Consider the following 16,683-nt stretch of genomic DNA (forward strand, 5'->3'; position numbering starts at 1 on the left):
TCAAACACTTGCAAATGTTGACAAACAAGGAGCAATGGAGAGAGAATGATCGACTTGTGTTGAGAGAGAAAGAAACAGGAGAACATCGGTGACCCGACCCCATCTTCACATTGGCTTTCCAAGACAGCACCTGATGTCTACTTACTCTTTGGCTCCTGGACATATGGCTGCTTTCTCCTGCAATTCCACCCTCCGCACAAGTCCTCAAGGAAGAGCGATGGAGTTAAGAAACCTCTGCAAGCAAAATGAAGGATGTGGTTATTTGCCAACCCTGATAAAAAACACCTCTTCCTTCCCGCTTCCCCAGAGTCATCGTGCTGTTCACAGAATTTACTTTTCTTCTAAGAGATCCTTTGCCCCGGGAACACAAAGAGATCAGAGTCTTTATGAATACCCATACCCACTGTGACTGCCGTTGATAGTCTTCAACCTTTATTGACTGCTAAAAGCAAGGCTAGGGAGGGGCCACTGCAGCTATCGTTCAATCCCCAGTTACTGAAATAAAAACCTGCTAGCAGAAATTCCATTTAGCAGGGATAAAAGAGACAGGAGAACTGTATTAGCAACCCCATTCAACCGCAGCTCTGGGTTTTCTCTTTCTCTGAGCTCCAACCCAGGCTGAACTGTAGACAGGGCACCCGGTACCTCCCCGGAGGAGCACAACAAATCTCCCCCGAAGAACTTAGAGCTGGCTTTGACCTGGATGAACCAGACTTGGAATGGGGCTCTGAGAGTGCCCGGCTTCGCGGTGAAGCTCTCAGCTTTCTCCCAAAACTAGTCCTGAGTGGAAAAACCTGCTAGGAATATGCAGCCTGATGTGTTCATCTGTATAAATTATGTACCCCTTAAATAAAACACATACCAAAACATCACCAACAGAACGCAGAACAGCTAAAGATGCGTGCAAAAATACCTTAAGAAAAGGTTTGTTCCACGTGAGCCAAAGGTAGGGAAAGACCATACGCCATCAAAATATCATAAAGGAGAGAAAAATAATCATAAAGGAGGTAATAAAAAGGACACGGATAGGCCTAGGAGAAAAAAGGCATTGCCGGCTACTAATTTGCAGTGCTTTCCCTCGTTTGCTGGGCATCGCAGAGGAAGCAGGACATGAGGCAGTCACTTTGCAATATACCTCTGTCAAGCCTAAGGAAAGGTAAGAAGTCAGCACACTTTATGCATACAGCAATGAATTAAAGTATTATCTAGGAATAATGTTTGCAACGTGCAAAAAATCTGAAGTGTAAATATGCGTGTGAACGTTGAACCTGTGGGTGACACAGGTTTACGGATAGACAGAAATTTACATGACAAACTGATATATGTACAAGATAAGGATATCAGATACAGCCAGACCATGCTCAGAAAAAGAAAAAAAAAGTGGCTAGAGAGATTTTTAACAGCTAAGAATTACTGATACCTCTTTAGAGAGTGGAGAAGCTGAGCCACTTGATGAATTTCTCTGCCGCTTAAGTAAAGCGGAGGAAGGAAGCCCTCCCATATGGATAGCCCATGTCTTGGCTGACTGTTCTTTCTCTCTCCTGAACAGTCCCTGGCAAAGATTCAAGATAGGCGTCTAGAAGTGGGGTTCAGGGTGTAACATCTGTCTGTAGCGCTGTCATGGGAGTTTGGAAAAGAATGAAAGGATGATGAGTCGATTGTCCAAGAAATTTGTCACTTTTAGAAGCAGCACTGCTTGTCCTGAGCTGGGTTATCAAAATGATGTGGCCTGAGACCTGCGTGAGCCTCCCAATGGTCCTGCAGATTATAAGAACTGGAAAGAAGACATAAAACAATGCCAGGGCCTAAGACAGGGTAAAAGCATTTGGCAGGAAGCCTGGACTTTCTTTCTCCCCAGAGAAGATCTGTTGGCACTTGTACTGGAAAGTGATGAACAAACATTTCTGCTTGTGCAGCATTTCCAGGACAGAGGGACTGAGAAACCATTCTACAGAAAGGACTCACCGTGGGGTATTTTTTGGAGATCAAGGAAGGATGGCACTTGAGATTTGAGGTAAAATTGAATATATCAAGTTCACAGACAAATCACATTCTATCATCAAAGCGACAACCTTGTTCCTTCAGTTTCTACTCGTTGCTATAGTACACAAGGGAAAGCACCTCCAGCCTGCGATCCTGAGGACCTACAGGGAGGACGTGTCAGGGGAATTCTGCTGGCCCCTGAGAGTAATTCTAGTGAGATTTCTGTTGCTAGATGACAGTAATTAACAAACTTAAAGTACCCAACTTCCAATTAAGACATCTGTTATGACAGTCATAGCTGGCAGAACACATATATTATGTTATTTCAAGGACATTACATTAAAAAGAAGCCCAAAAAAATTTCTTGTAGAACCCTAGTCTTTCCATAATTGCACAAATTTCTGCTCCCGATGGAGCTGTAGATGATGTAGTTTGACCGCCCTGTAACCCAGGACCTGAGGTGCACTGGTCAACACTGTTCTTGGATGTCAGAACCATGCAAGAGCAGGGAAACTCCACCAGTTGCACTGGCAGCCTGTTCAAAGGCGTATGGATTGTGTCAGGATCAGAATTATTGTGAGGTATTTTTAGCAAGTTCATTTCTCACACAGAGACACATACTTGTGTTCACACCTTGTGCAAGGCAGCTGGGAAGTGGCTGTCCAGCAGAAGTCTCTGCATTGCTCCGACTTTTCTCCTATGTGCTCATGATGCTTCAAAACCTGCTCTGTTCCTCTAAAGTAACATTCCCAAAAAAGCAACTAGGTTAAGTAAATCTGAAGACTTGAAAGTTAGTCTGGCCAAATCCTGTTTCTCCAACTTGTTTAGAAATTGACCGGTTACTACCAATCAATTTGGTACCATTACCCTGGTAAGGCTGATACTTATCAAAAATCTGCTTTTCATTCTCTTGACAGTCTCTCTTTGAGGCTGCATCAGTTCCCTTTCCCTCTGGGATGTTGTCCAAATATTTCTTTCTTCATTCAAATCCCACTCTACCATTCACCACAGAAGAAAAGTGCAAGAAGGAAGATAGTCCTCTGCACTCTCTGGATTATGAAAAGACCAGAATATTGCTGTGGGAGGATGAGTCTCTCCTGAGGTGCAGGATCCGTGCCATACAGCCCCTGTGGAGGTAGGACCAGGACCGGAGTTCAGTCCAGAACCTCTGTTAATGTGGACGTGGTGCAAAGCACTACTGGTATCCCTTGCTCTCGAAGGTACTCGCCATAAGGACACTCCCAGAGTCCAGGCTGCACTTTGAAGACTTTGGCAAATATTGTCGAGTCTTGTCAATGCTGCAGATGATTCTTGCAACAGGAATGAAGGAGTTGATTAAGCATTAGAAGAATCTTAAAACTAAAAGATGGCATAGGCAGGAATTTGTGGTGCGGAAATCTAAACTCCTGTGCATGAAGCATTAAAAAATAATAATTAAAAAAAAAAAAAAGAAGGGAGGGGAGCATGTGTAGACAAGTATATCAAGAAGAAATAACCAGGCTCGGGCATCCCTGCTGTTTTCTTTCATTTTCTTCGGAGCAGAGGGAAATCTTGTCAACTCTTCCCACACTAGAGGAGGAGGAAAAAAAAGAAACATAGTCAACCTGCTTCCCTATCCGGGTGCTTTATGCTTAACAGAAACACTGAAGATAACCCTGAGACAGGACAGAGCTGGAGACACAAGATGTTTCCAAAGAGTTGATGGATGGTCGTACAACTATCAACAACGCACAGCTCAATGATGAAAGCGCTGGGTGGAGAGCCCAATACCTGCTCACCTGGAGAAGACGAACAAGGGCTGCCAATGTGTTTTACCTGGTTTCTTACTGCGATACTGAGAGCAGCCAGCCCAGCCCAGCCTTGTGCTGGAGCCACAGGAGCCCTGGAGAACAACCGTCCTCTTCAGTAGCTCTGAAAGTCCTACTGGCTCTCGGTTTCACAGACCCATGAAAGAAGATTCCTGGCTCTCGCTGTATGAAACTCCTGGTCTGGACTCCACTGAACCTCTGGGGAAGAAATAACTTAGAGGGTATTCCAAAAAACCCCAAACCCTTAATCCGAACCTGAGAGAACGTATAAGAAGATCCAATAAATGATGGTAGTAAGGAAAAGGGGGAAAAACAACCCTTTGTTGAAGGTAAATTGAGAATTTTCGGATAGAGGAGTCACAAGCAGCCAAACACTCAATATTTGGAGGTGACCTCTGTCCTGGCTCACCATTTAGGAATGTTCCAAATTTTTACTTACTCTTCTGAAAGAAAAAGAAATCCAAAGAATAAAGCCTGGGTTTTGATGATGAAGGGTATGTCTATCTAGATCTTAATACAAAAAAGGGAACACATTTTGTTTGAACATTACAGCCGTTGGCATCTGCTCAGCTGCTTATTAATTTTGAACCATAATTCTCTACGTATCACAGGCTCAGCCCACTTCGGTCTGAGTGAAGCTGAGGGTGTTACCCAGGGGTGACCTTGTCCCACTGCGCTGTGCTGCCTCCTGGCCTCCGGTGGCCAAAGCAGCTTCTTTCCATTTCCAACAAGGTGAGAAAAAGCCCTTTAAAACTTGGGAGAGAAAAATTCCTGACAAACAGTAACAGTTGGCCACCATTATTGCAGACAGTGCTTTTCTTTTGAAACGCAAGATTTGTTGTCAGCTAACATGGGTTTCTAAAAGTAGGTATATTTCTATTTCGAAATCTGTTAAACTACAAAGATCTCCTGGTTTTAATCCTGGGTTTACACATAGGGTTGTCTTTTTTAGGTATGTTCACCACAAAACCTAACTAACATTTCTATCACTTCCACTTCTAACAAAATTCAAGCCAATTTACTGCATAAATTGACACAACTTCGGAACTGAATGGCTTTACCCAATATGTTATAAATGGAACCGATTATGCTCAAAATATCAATTGGTCCCTATATGAAATATTCAACAAAAAGGTCAGAAATCCTATTTCCAGATGCAGAGACTTCAGGGGTGGATTTCTGAAGATGGTGAACAGTATTTTGGTTTTTGAAAAAGGATACTGGGGACCAGTACAGAGCAAAGTTACGTACGAAGGCACTACGGGAATTGTGCTGGCACTAATGGACTTGACCAGGGCAGCTGGCAGTCCTCATCCCACCAGGCTAAAAGAACTGGACTAAGAACAAAACTATCTGTTACAAAATGTGAGTTTACCAGGAAAAAAATGACAGGGCAGGAAAAACCAAAAAGGTACCTCTTGTTTGCAGGCTGATCCCAGTGAGACAAGGACTTCAGGAGAATGGAAAGGAGCTGCAAGTGCTTGACTGTTCTTAATCTTAATGCGTAAATGCCTGTAACAGCCAAGGGCTTCTTGGCCAAAAGAGGAAGGTGAGAGCGTCTAGGAAGAATCATATCCTACAATTTTGCAAGAAGATTAAAAGTACCATAATAAATACCCCGCTCACATTTAACTGCTTCATCTTTTCTAAAGCCAAATCTGTCATTGATGTGCCTCCAACTAGAAAAATTGTATCAATATAGTTCATGCTGAATCCTTGAAAAGAAGCCTTTCCTCCTATTACAGTCTTTTTTTTTTTTTTAAATGTATATATCTGTGGGCAGAAGGGATTTTTATTTTTTTACCTGATAAGAGTAAATGCTTCTAGTTGAAGCAGCTGTAGGCATAATTAATTGCAGAAGGAAGTCTGTTTCACATGCTATCTATATAAATCACAGATCCAGGTACATGTATTTTTAATAAGTGCACCTTAAAAGCACCGATGAAATAAGATCACCTCAATATTTCAAAAGCAAAATTATTAAAGGTTTGATTCTATTTCTGCCTAGACCAAGCATCTGCTTTGCTGAGTGATGGGTGTCTCTTGACATCGAATACACCTGACGCTAAGGGAAAAAAGTGTCAGGAGAACAGTAACATAATCTAAAGAAATGGCTACAGAGGAACACCTGCGTGTGCTTTCTTTTGCCGCTCCATTGATACCTGAAGCAAGCCAAAAACCTTGTTTGAGTTTTGTTTTTAATTTTTAAGTCTTTGATTTTACTACTTTTCTTACTTTGTTTTTGGGTTTGAACTAGTTGGTTTCACTACTAGTTTATGGCAGGACAGTTTCCGTGTACGCCTGTTGTATAGCCAAAAGCAATTAAACTGCTAATAGTCAGGAATTTACAAAATCACATGCAGATGATATATGGCAACTGCTGATGCCAGAAAATACCCCGAAGCAGGAGAAAGATGAGTCCTGGTAAAGGAAGGTTACTGAAGAGATTAATCTAAGGGCAGTAGTTTAAGTAATCTAACGGTACGTTTTCTTTTCAAGATTTTCCACTAGGACAAGAACAAGACCTAATATTTTTACTTATCATTTACACTTTCAGCCTTCTTCATAGATAAATCTTTACTTGTCTCTCTTAACGTGATTTCTTTTCACTCTGAAAAGGCATCCATGTAAACCATTCAGCGCAAGCCATGCCTCTCTATAAAAATAAAAGGCATGTTTCGGTTCTGGACAACCAGTGAATCTACTACTCTCTCTACTACTCTCTCAACCAGTGAATCTACTCTCACCGGCTTCAGCGGGCGACGAAGGTGTCCAGCGCTTTGCTGTTTCAACCACAAACCTCTTCTCCGCGCATTAAAGCGCTTATCAATTACACGCATGGCAGGTACTTCCTCCTGCATCAGGGACAAACAAAACCAGAAATATTTCTTCTGATAACATGCAATACCGCTTGCTTATCAGCTGTTTTCCACCTCTACAATACAGTAGCACCTTTGATAAACAGCAGCGCATCGCTATTTAGTCACGAGCAATAACTTAGCTGCCAGAACACATTACACACTTAAATACGCTTATTTTGAGTAGGCACTAGAGAAAAAAAAACTTCGTTTTTGTCGTCTTCAGTTTTGCATGCTAATTGTCACGCTCGTACAGCTGAGAAATTCCATCAGGCGTCACAGCGCTGGAAAAGCTCTTCCATGCTGTTTTGCCACTACCCTTCAGTCCTGCCCTCCTGCATCCCTGTTATTCCAGCCTTTGCCCTCTCCTGAGCAGACGCTGCCAATTGTGCTAAATTGGGTAGTGGTTTTGGAAGTGAACAAATTGGGACTAGAAAAAGACCCCAAGCTCATTTTCAATTTTGTTCTGAGCTCCTATTTGAACTCAAGTACTTAGGAAAGCAATAAATAGGCCAGGGCCATAGGGGAACAGCACTTGATGTACATTTGGGTCAGGGGCTACCACTAGGATTTCTTCAGAAATCCAGATGATGTTGTATTAAAAAAAAAAAAATCAAACCACAAAAAAGTTTTGCACGGAACATTTTGTCTAGTCACACACGCGATACTTGCTTAGATGCTACAATAACAGGGACGCAGCACAGCAAAAATAGATAAAAATGGTGTTTAGAACAAAGTTTATTTTACCCAATCACTTACACATTGTAAACTTACCTCCCCACGCGTCTCAGCTTCCATTTATAATGGGTCTGTTATGTTACACTTTCACAAACGATAGCTATGAAAAGACAGTAACTGATGGAGGCCCTACACTTTTAGTAAAATCTGTATTTTAGTCTGTAATAAGTCAATAATTTAATAGCAAAATTTCAGTCTTCGTCATTATTATACAGACCCTTAAATTATAGTCATTATTATATTATGCACGTTTATTATCATCGTATAATTAAGCAAAATAATGACTCTGTCTATTCTTTATTTGTTCTTCTGCCTTGTCCTTCAGATGCCTGACAAGGAACACGTTGATGGAAATTAGGTTGTTTTTTTTAAATGGAAACTTTATCAGCCACGTGGAGTTTGGCAGGCTGTTTAGTTCAGGATTGCTTTACTTTTCTGATACACAGGCTGTAAAGAATTTCTGTCAGAATGGCCAAAACTGAAGAAATGATTCTTGTGCTAGCCTGGGAAGAGACCCGTTCACGTGCAAACACCCTCCCTGGCAGCAAGGCACGCCGGGAAGCGCTCAGCCCACGGGGTGGCAATTTAAGAGATTTGCTCCCACAGAAACTTCCTCGCTAAATTTTCATGGAAAATATTAAAAATACAACCTTAATATCTTCAGCTGAAATTCCCGGAGGATCAAGAACAAGACTTAAGCCCCCTCTAACAGAACAATAAAGTGCTGGTATCACAGACATACCCAGGTGATCTCGTAGGACAATGCATTACATGAACTGACGTTACGCGTTCTAGACGTGGGGCGAGCCAAAGACCGAGACACAACTTTTCCTTTTATCTTTGCAGAGATATTAGAATGTCTTTATTTCAGAGGGGTCCCCTTGCTTCTTTCTTAAGGAATTTCTAATGGCAATACGTAATTACTAGCATATGAAGCACCTTTATGTCCGTTACTGTCTTGCCTTTTGAAACAAGCAAGGGGATACTTTGGCATTCATACAAGTAGAATTGATTAATGGAAACCACAAGCAACTGTTGTTTATCTTGACTCCTTTCATGCCTTCACAGTTGGGCACTGTTTATTATCACTCTGGAGCGAAAGAAAATGATAAAATAGCTCTTCTAATGGAACTAATCATTCAAAGAAATGACAGAATACAAAAAAAACCAAGAAACATCCACCTTGGCTATTATAGAGACAACATCCTTCTCCCTTTACCTTTCAGGGGCATTCTGGTTTTTTTCACTAACCCTAAATTTCCTTCCAGAAAGAAAAAAAATTCTCAAATTGTTTACAAAATTATGAGAGTGGCGTGAAAACTACTGAGGGGCGCTTATTCTCATCTTTCAGATCCTGCTTGTATCAATTCAGCAGTCTGCTTGCAGCCCTTTCGGCAATACAAAATAAACACACGCAAAGAGAAATTAGAAAAAAATTTCAGGAAAGAGGGATGACAAAGCTTAGAGCTACATTATTAAACCAGGCCAGAAAGGTTGGTTTCAAAAATGTAATTTTTAACAGTAATATGATACCTGATACTAGGTGTATTGCATGACGGGTTGCCACCTTGGTACTTCGGGAGAAAACTGTGGAAAGGTAGTAATGAGGTAAGCAAAATGCCCCATAGCCAGTTCACACCACTGAACTTAAATACTTGAGTGAATCCTACGACCCTTGAAATAAAGCCTAAAAAGTCATCTGCCACAGAATTGACTAAGTCTTTCTTTAAAAAGAGGACATAAAGTTGGAAAAGCCTGTCAGTATCTGCATCAATATTACTTGTTGGCACCCAAAAAGTCAAAGGGGACCCTGAAAAAATGAAGACCTCTTGGTCCATACAGTCCCAGCTCCTGAGGCAGGTTGACACTTTGGTTTTGGACCTGCATCCAACGCTTTTACCTAAATAGAAATAGTTTTCGTTATATTAGATGTAGAAGACCACCAGGTTATAAAGTCCAGATTGCCCATTTACTGATGGGTTTGATTCATGCTTATTCCTGTGAAATAAGACATCATAAAGCTGTGACTTTTTAATTTTTTTATAAGAGAAGCATCTAGTTAGAAATATTTGTCCAGGTTCTATATGAATGGTAGAAAACCCTGAATGGCTTTCCCTCCAGCCCTCGTCCCTATGGGGAGACCTCCAATGACTTCGTCAACACAACTGAGCGAATATGAAAAGCTTCTTCTGGGTTTCTACCTTGGCAGCGTTATCGTAGTCTCCAAGTAGGATGTACTCTCCTGAGCTCTCCTTGACGGACCTTTGCGACCTACAGCCAGAAGCAGCAGGAACTCTGTTCATGGTGTGGCATGTGCAATTTCTGGTGTCTCCCAGCAAGCAAGGCCTGCTGGAAATCACCTCTTCTACTTGATAATAAGGGCTCTGTCAGGTACGGTTTGCAAACAAACAAAAAATAACAAAGCGAATACAAGAAGTTTTGGCCTAGAGTGACAGCCAGCACATTCCCCACCATGTACAATGCAGGGGAAACAGAGAAATGGCGTAAAGACGTACTGCAGGGGGTTGGACTAGATGACCTTTAGAGGTCCCTTCCAACCCAATACATTCTATGATTTTATGATTCTACGATAAAAACTTACCACGGTCGATAACTTCTTCCCAGTGACAACCAGTGAGCACCACGGCAGTGGAGAAACCCCTGTCACGAGACCTGCTGTCAGCTTCACTCCTAATGAACATCATAATATATTTACAAAAAGGTAAAACTAAAATATAACTGCATGAAATGCAGCTACCGGTTAAGCAAAAACAGTTTGGAAGTCCCACCTGTGAACAATTAAGAGCCCACAGGACGTACCGGTAAACACTAAACATTTTAAAGTAGTACTATCCAGTTTTAATAACACGAGAAAAAATTTGGAGGAGAAAAGAAGTGAGGACTTTGCTGGCTGTTACTACAGTTCTCTTCTGTTTCTCTGCACATAAGCAGAACTTTTCATTTTCACTCTCTCATCTTTTTGTGTCTTAAGTTTCAGCGCGGGCCAATTAAAAGAAATTAGATAAAAATTAGCAACTGCTCATCAATCTATCTTTTCTAAGCACCGACATTTATTTGTTTGAAACTAGTTTACCTGAAATCAGGTTATGCGACAGAAAGCACCAAAACTGCGTCTGTAAGTGTCCTGTTGTCAAGGCAGTCGTGTGACTGCAGCCACGTCAGGATTCAGATGAATTAAATCATTTCAGTTTAACAAATCATTGCTCAGAGCACCTACGCGTAAATATCGCATGACTGGTTACCCGCTGCATCTCTCGGTGACTTAGAATTAAGTCTCGTTATTTCTCAAATGTGGTGTTTAAAATGATTTCTAGTAAGGGCTATTGTGCGGTCCTGAGCCTGCATAATACACGTGTATTTTGCACATTGAAAAACACTTTTCTGTCTTCATTCCCCAAGGCAAATGTTTTTCCTCTTTCCTTCCTGCTTTTCACAAGGGAACTGGTCTTTTCAAAACGTTAAAAAAAAAAAAAAAAAAAAGGACCTGGAAAAAGGATATCACTTTCAGAGAGATATTAGAAAGTTCTTAACATGTGTACTCTAACGGCTATTCTTAATTACTAGATCATCTTTCTGTTTTGTGGACTTGGACAGTTATAAGAGCGTGAAAAAGCTCACAAAAAGCTAACAAACCCCTGTCTTTTTGGGTTGGAATTTAAGACGGGCTCCAGGACGGGAGGGATATGTGCTGGGAAGATAAACAAAGCAGCCCGAGCCGTTCCCTGCTCGCGCGGTCGCGGCGTTGAACCTGCCGTTTGAAAAGATGCTGCTCGCAAATACGGTTAAGTCGCGTATTCAATTCTGCTCAACTACTGGTGTGAAATTTTAATCAAAAAACTAGAGAGCTCATTCAAAAAAGAAATTAGTGAAAAAACTTTGGTCGTCTCTCATCAGTGAAAACTGATTTAGTTATGCAAATTACTGCTATGAATATTAAACCACTGATGAAAGGTTTTTAATGAAGGGATCTTTTGTTTTGGAAATGCAAGGGTATATGCTTTAATTTCTTGCTAATTTACTGTTCTTTGATAATGTTCGCATTTTCCCCAAAGTGACTTCACTGATGGGTTTAATACTGTGAATAGAACTACAGGCCAACAATACTGGTTTTGACAAGCCTTCCCCTGTGTAACTATAGATCATGATTTGCAGCCCCTTATGCACAATTCTATTAGGGTGAATTTTGTCTACAGGGCTTTCCATGAAATGAATTCTCATTTTAATGTTAGCCTCCTGCAGTTTTTAATTTTTAATCTGTAATATGAAATTGCAAATTTTACAAACATCATTTGAAAAAGCCACTAGGACAGAACCGAATGCCAAAGTTTACATATTGCCTAATTAGACTGTTATGAGAAGCAGCTTATCAATGTCAAGCCAAAGATCATCAAAAAATCCAATTACTAATTTGAAAAACACATATATTTATGGATTCATTTTGTTTAATTTGCATCCGATTAGCTTAATAATTGTTTAAAAATTGTATTAAGGTTAATAATTTCGGTTTGGTTAGCAACACACCTGGGCTGCCGAAGCGGTTTAACAAATTAGGCAGCTACCCTACCTAAAATAAAACTCAATTGTAATCTTTTCCATCATAAAGCAGAGAGAACTCATTACTCAAATGAGAAGGCAATTTTAAATAGGAAAAGGTATTAAATCTGCTTACTAGCTGTCTCTCTTTACAGCTGTATTGTGGGTCAAATGCTAAGGAGGAAGGACACAGTCCGCGTGGGGTCTCCTGACCCTTTCTGGTTCAGCCAAGATCTGCTTTGCTATCCTAACCCCGTGCAGCATTTGGCCTTTTAAAAGTTGGCTTTAAAAGGGGAATAACAGTGTGCAACGCAAAGGGGTTTTTTTCTTTACAGTCAATTTAAGTCAAACTTTGAAAGTTTACATTTATACTGATAGCAATGAATAGGTCTGTGAAATAGGTCTGTGAAATAGGTCTTACGGTTGGAGTCGATGGTCTTAAAGGTCTTTTCCAACTTGAACGACTCTATGAAATAGCTGCCCCTTCCAACATTACTTAACGATTTTAACGCATGTGAAAGGCTTATTACTCTCCTGTTCCTCCCTGACCTTGCGTTGGTGAGGTCACTGGTGTCCTGAGAAAACACAGTAGCTTGCCAAGAGGGAAGTGGTGACTCTACGGACAATCCCCATCCTACGGACCAGCACGGTATCCCTATGGACAAAAACAAGCTGGGAGAGGTGGACTGGGAAGGTGGTGTCTGTGTTTCATTGGGTGAGGTGAACGGGCCTCTCCTCACTGTCGAAATTCGTCCACGACTTCCTTTATTGAAAGGGGAGCATGGTTGAGAAGGGCCATCTTTTGCCTGGGGACGCTCATCTTTCCCTTTAGTTAATGGAAAGAAGGAGGCTTCTCTAGAGGGCGAATGAGAGCAGAAACCCAAGCTTAAGTGCCCTGGAGGAACTGCCGTGTCTCTGTTGACTACACAGGGATCTTGGGAAGCAAGTCTCTGGATGATCAAATTAGTCTTTGTGCCTGCCTCATTCCCTAATTGGTATTAGGTATACCAACTAATGAACAACGTATAGCGTAACAAAGGAAGCACACTCAGGAAAAGGAGAAAAATTAGCTGGTGCTAATTGGTGGTCTTGACTTTGCTGCTAGTAATCACACACGTTTTAAGAGGAGGGCTACAAAGTAAGGCATACACGCTAAGAGACACTAAAATATATAATACATATATATACACACTATATATGTAATGATTATACAATTGTATCTTGGTAAATCGAACTTTTACAGATAAAAGCTGGTGGTTTTTCTGCAGGTCCAGCTCCCAGATTAGATTGCTGGAAGACTCAGTTTTGGTTGTAAATTTAGTTGCGGGCTTTGACTGGAAACATGCTCTCAGTGGGTTCAATTAAAACTGATTTGGCCCTCAACTTGTCTTACGCGTGATTTCTGACAAAGTGATCTCGTTAACCCTCCTAGAGGGTTTTATCATCTTCCATTATTTAAAAATAGGTCATTCAGAGCTTTATGAACACGTGCAAGATCTTAATTACAAAGTTCACGCAATACAGTTTTGGTTAGCCTGTGGAATGTCTTGTCTTTCAAAGAAAAGCAAGGATATACCACAGTGTGCTTTGCTTCAGAGGTTTACAAGGTAAACGGACTTTAGGTGGTTAAGAAAAGCCCAGTCTTCAAATAAAATTTACAGCTCTGACTAGTTGATTTTTAGGAAAATTTGTTTGACCTTAAGAGCAATAAAACTTGCCTCTTTTCCTGGTCTTCATAGACACTGGATTTCAAAATACTTCTAGAGTTGCAAAATTAAATATATTTGGTAAAGATGTAGATGCGGCTCCCTCAAAAACTAGCAGAAGAGAAGATCATGAGCTCATTTCTGTGCCATACAGTAGCCATTTAGATTTCCTTATACTCTTCCACGCCTATGTACAGCAGTCTGGAAAAGGCTCTTAACTGCAGAACATCCCAATTTCTGTTCCACCATCTAGCACTAAAACTATGTCTTTTCCTAGAAAATATGATCCTCTCACTGAAGGACATAATACTAAGAAAATTAAATATAAAAGCTAAATATTAAAATTAAATTGGCTGCAAATCTGTGCAGTCCTTTTATCTCCTACCATCAATGGCAAAAAATGCTGCATTTCTGGAAATCACATGCAAGTTTTTTGTGTAATGAAAGAGTTTCCCTATAGTACCTTTACTGCTAAAAATTCTCTCTTGCGGTGGAAGAACTTACGTGTGTAGATTAAAACAACAACAGTCCAAAAAAAATCCGGTGTCTGTTCAAGCATTCAAAGTTGATTAAACTTCTCTTTCAAAGTACTACTGTATCGCACTTCAACGAGGCCAGACCTCTCCTAATGCCTGCCCACTTGCGTTGAAGGATTTGTATCAGCAGCATATTTTGAACGGCTGTTCTGAAGTCAGAATAGGCTTTTTTATTCCTAAATGAACACCTAGGAGTAAGACTTATCTCACACAGTTTTTATTTTAAATATCCATACAACTTGAGGAGGTAAAACAAGTCACGAGGTATTTTCTGTCAAGATTTTTGTTTTGATTACTTGATCTTAGTATCATACTATAAGCTTTAAAATGTAGTAAATTGATTCATGCTACTCTAATAGTAGCATTAAAAGCAGTGTTAAAAATGCTGATTTGTTGCCAATGTTTCTTCCTTAATATACACAGACATAGGAATATTTGTTTCAAAGTCCTTAGATTTCTTCTGCCTTTGGCTAAAATATTTCTATATAGAATCATAGAATCATAGAATTGTTGAGGTTGGAAGGGACCTTTAAGATCATCGAGTCCAACCTTTAGCCTACCCTGACAAGAGCCACTTCTAAACCATGTCCCTCAGTGCCCCATCTACCCTTTTTTTAAACACCTCCAGAGATGGTGAATCCAGCACCTCCCTGGGCAGCCTATTCCAATGTTTAATAACCCTTTCAGTGAAAAAATGTCTCCTAATATCTAATCTAAACCTCCCCTGACGTAACTTGAACCCGTTTCCCCTCGTCCTATCACTTGTCACCAGGGAGAAGAGGTCAGCCCCCATCTCTCTACAACCTCCTTTCAGGTAGTTGTAGAGGGTGATAAGGTCTCCCCTCAGCCTCCTCTTCTCCAGGCTAAACAACCCCAGCTCCCTCAGTCGTTCCTCATAAGGTTTGTCCTCCAGGCCCCTCACCAGCTTTGTAGCCCTTCTCTGGACACGCTCCAACACCTCAATGTCCCTCCTGTAGCGAGGGGCCCAAAACTGAACGCAGTACTCGAGGTGGGGCCTCACCAGTGCCGAGTACAGGGGGATGATCACTTCCCTAGTCCGGCTCACCACACTATTCCTGATACAGGCTAGGATGCTGTTGGCCTTCTTGGCCACCTGGGCACACTGCTGGCTCATATTCAGCCGGCTGTCAACCAACACTCCCAAGTCCTTTTCTGTCGAGCTGCTTTCAAGCCATTCTGCCCCAATCCTGTAGCGCTGCATGGGGTTGTTGTGACCCAAGTGCAGGACCCGGCACTTGGCCTTGTTGAACCTCATATGACCTAGAGGGAGCAGGACAAGGTGATCCTGAATTACAACACCCAAAATCAGATGTAACTAAATACCGAAATACTTTTTTCCTCCCTGTGTTTATACAGTATGACTACCCTTAATTCTGAACTGCGACCATAAGTCTCTGAGCACACAAGGCATCTAGCAGGGAATACAATTTTCAGTTTCCTTTCTACACTCTTAAATAGAACAATTTCTTTTTTTTTTCCCCTAAGTACAAAATATGCAATGTATGACTTTTGAAAAGATACAGGCCTGCCTTTGTTCAGGTTATCATATAACATAAATCTCAGTTTTTAAATGGAGATACAGCCACCTGTTCCCAAGCACCAGTACAGTCAGACCACACACGAGAACTATACCTAGTGCGGGCTGGGATGGGTAAGTACGTGGCTTTCCACAGGACCACCAGTTTTTACTGGGTTCTTGTTAAAATTGATACTTTACAGTGAAAGATAGTAACGAGTAAAACTTTCTGCTACTTCTGCCATATCCCGTAGAAGCTGTGGCTACCAAACATCACCTTTGGACTACAAGAGTATGGTTTTAGCCACATACTACCCTGCATTCCACTGGAATATAAGTATTCATTAATATGCAGAACTTGCTTAAACTCAGTAAAACAAATAAAATTTATAATACTGAAGGTGAGATCACTGTGTTTTGAGTTTTCCAATACACTGATATTTTTCCAATTTTTTGTGTTGATATCTGTTGCTATTTTCTTTGTCATACAGACGATTGAGTGAGGAAAAGTGATGATGACAGTGCTAGTCACAGACTGACAGGTACTAAAGTCCCTGCCAGCACAGACAGGTACTCATGTGAACCATAAAAACGTATTACTATCTATCCTGAGTACCATAAAAAGCTATCAGACGACCTGATACACCTGACAGGTAAAACTCTAGTTGGGTTTTCGTTACCTTTTTTAGTACTATAAAAGGAAAGGTTACTTCATGACATGTCCTTCAAGTTTATTGCCTCCACAAATTTAAGCCTTTGAAGTGCACGTACCTCTAGTCGCAAGCCTGAGAATATTCACTAATAATGACTTTTGGAGTTGCAGGTAACTTCACATGCAATTTTTAAAAAGGGTGCGAGTCCCACCTGCCTCCGTTTGGTTTTTTTTTTGTGACCTCCTCTGAGGATCATCCATAAATTATATTCTAAAGAAAGAGGAAAGGAAGCCGAAGGGGGAATCTATGG

Source organism: Chroicocephalus ridibundus, chromosome 6 (assembly GCF_963924245.1).
Source record: "Chroicocephalus ridibundus chromosome 6, bChrRid1.1, whole genome shotgun sequence".
NCBI classification, from domain to species: Eukaryota; Metazoa; Chordata; class Aves; order Charadriiformes; family Laridae; genus Chroicocephalus; species Chroicocephalus ridibundus.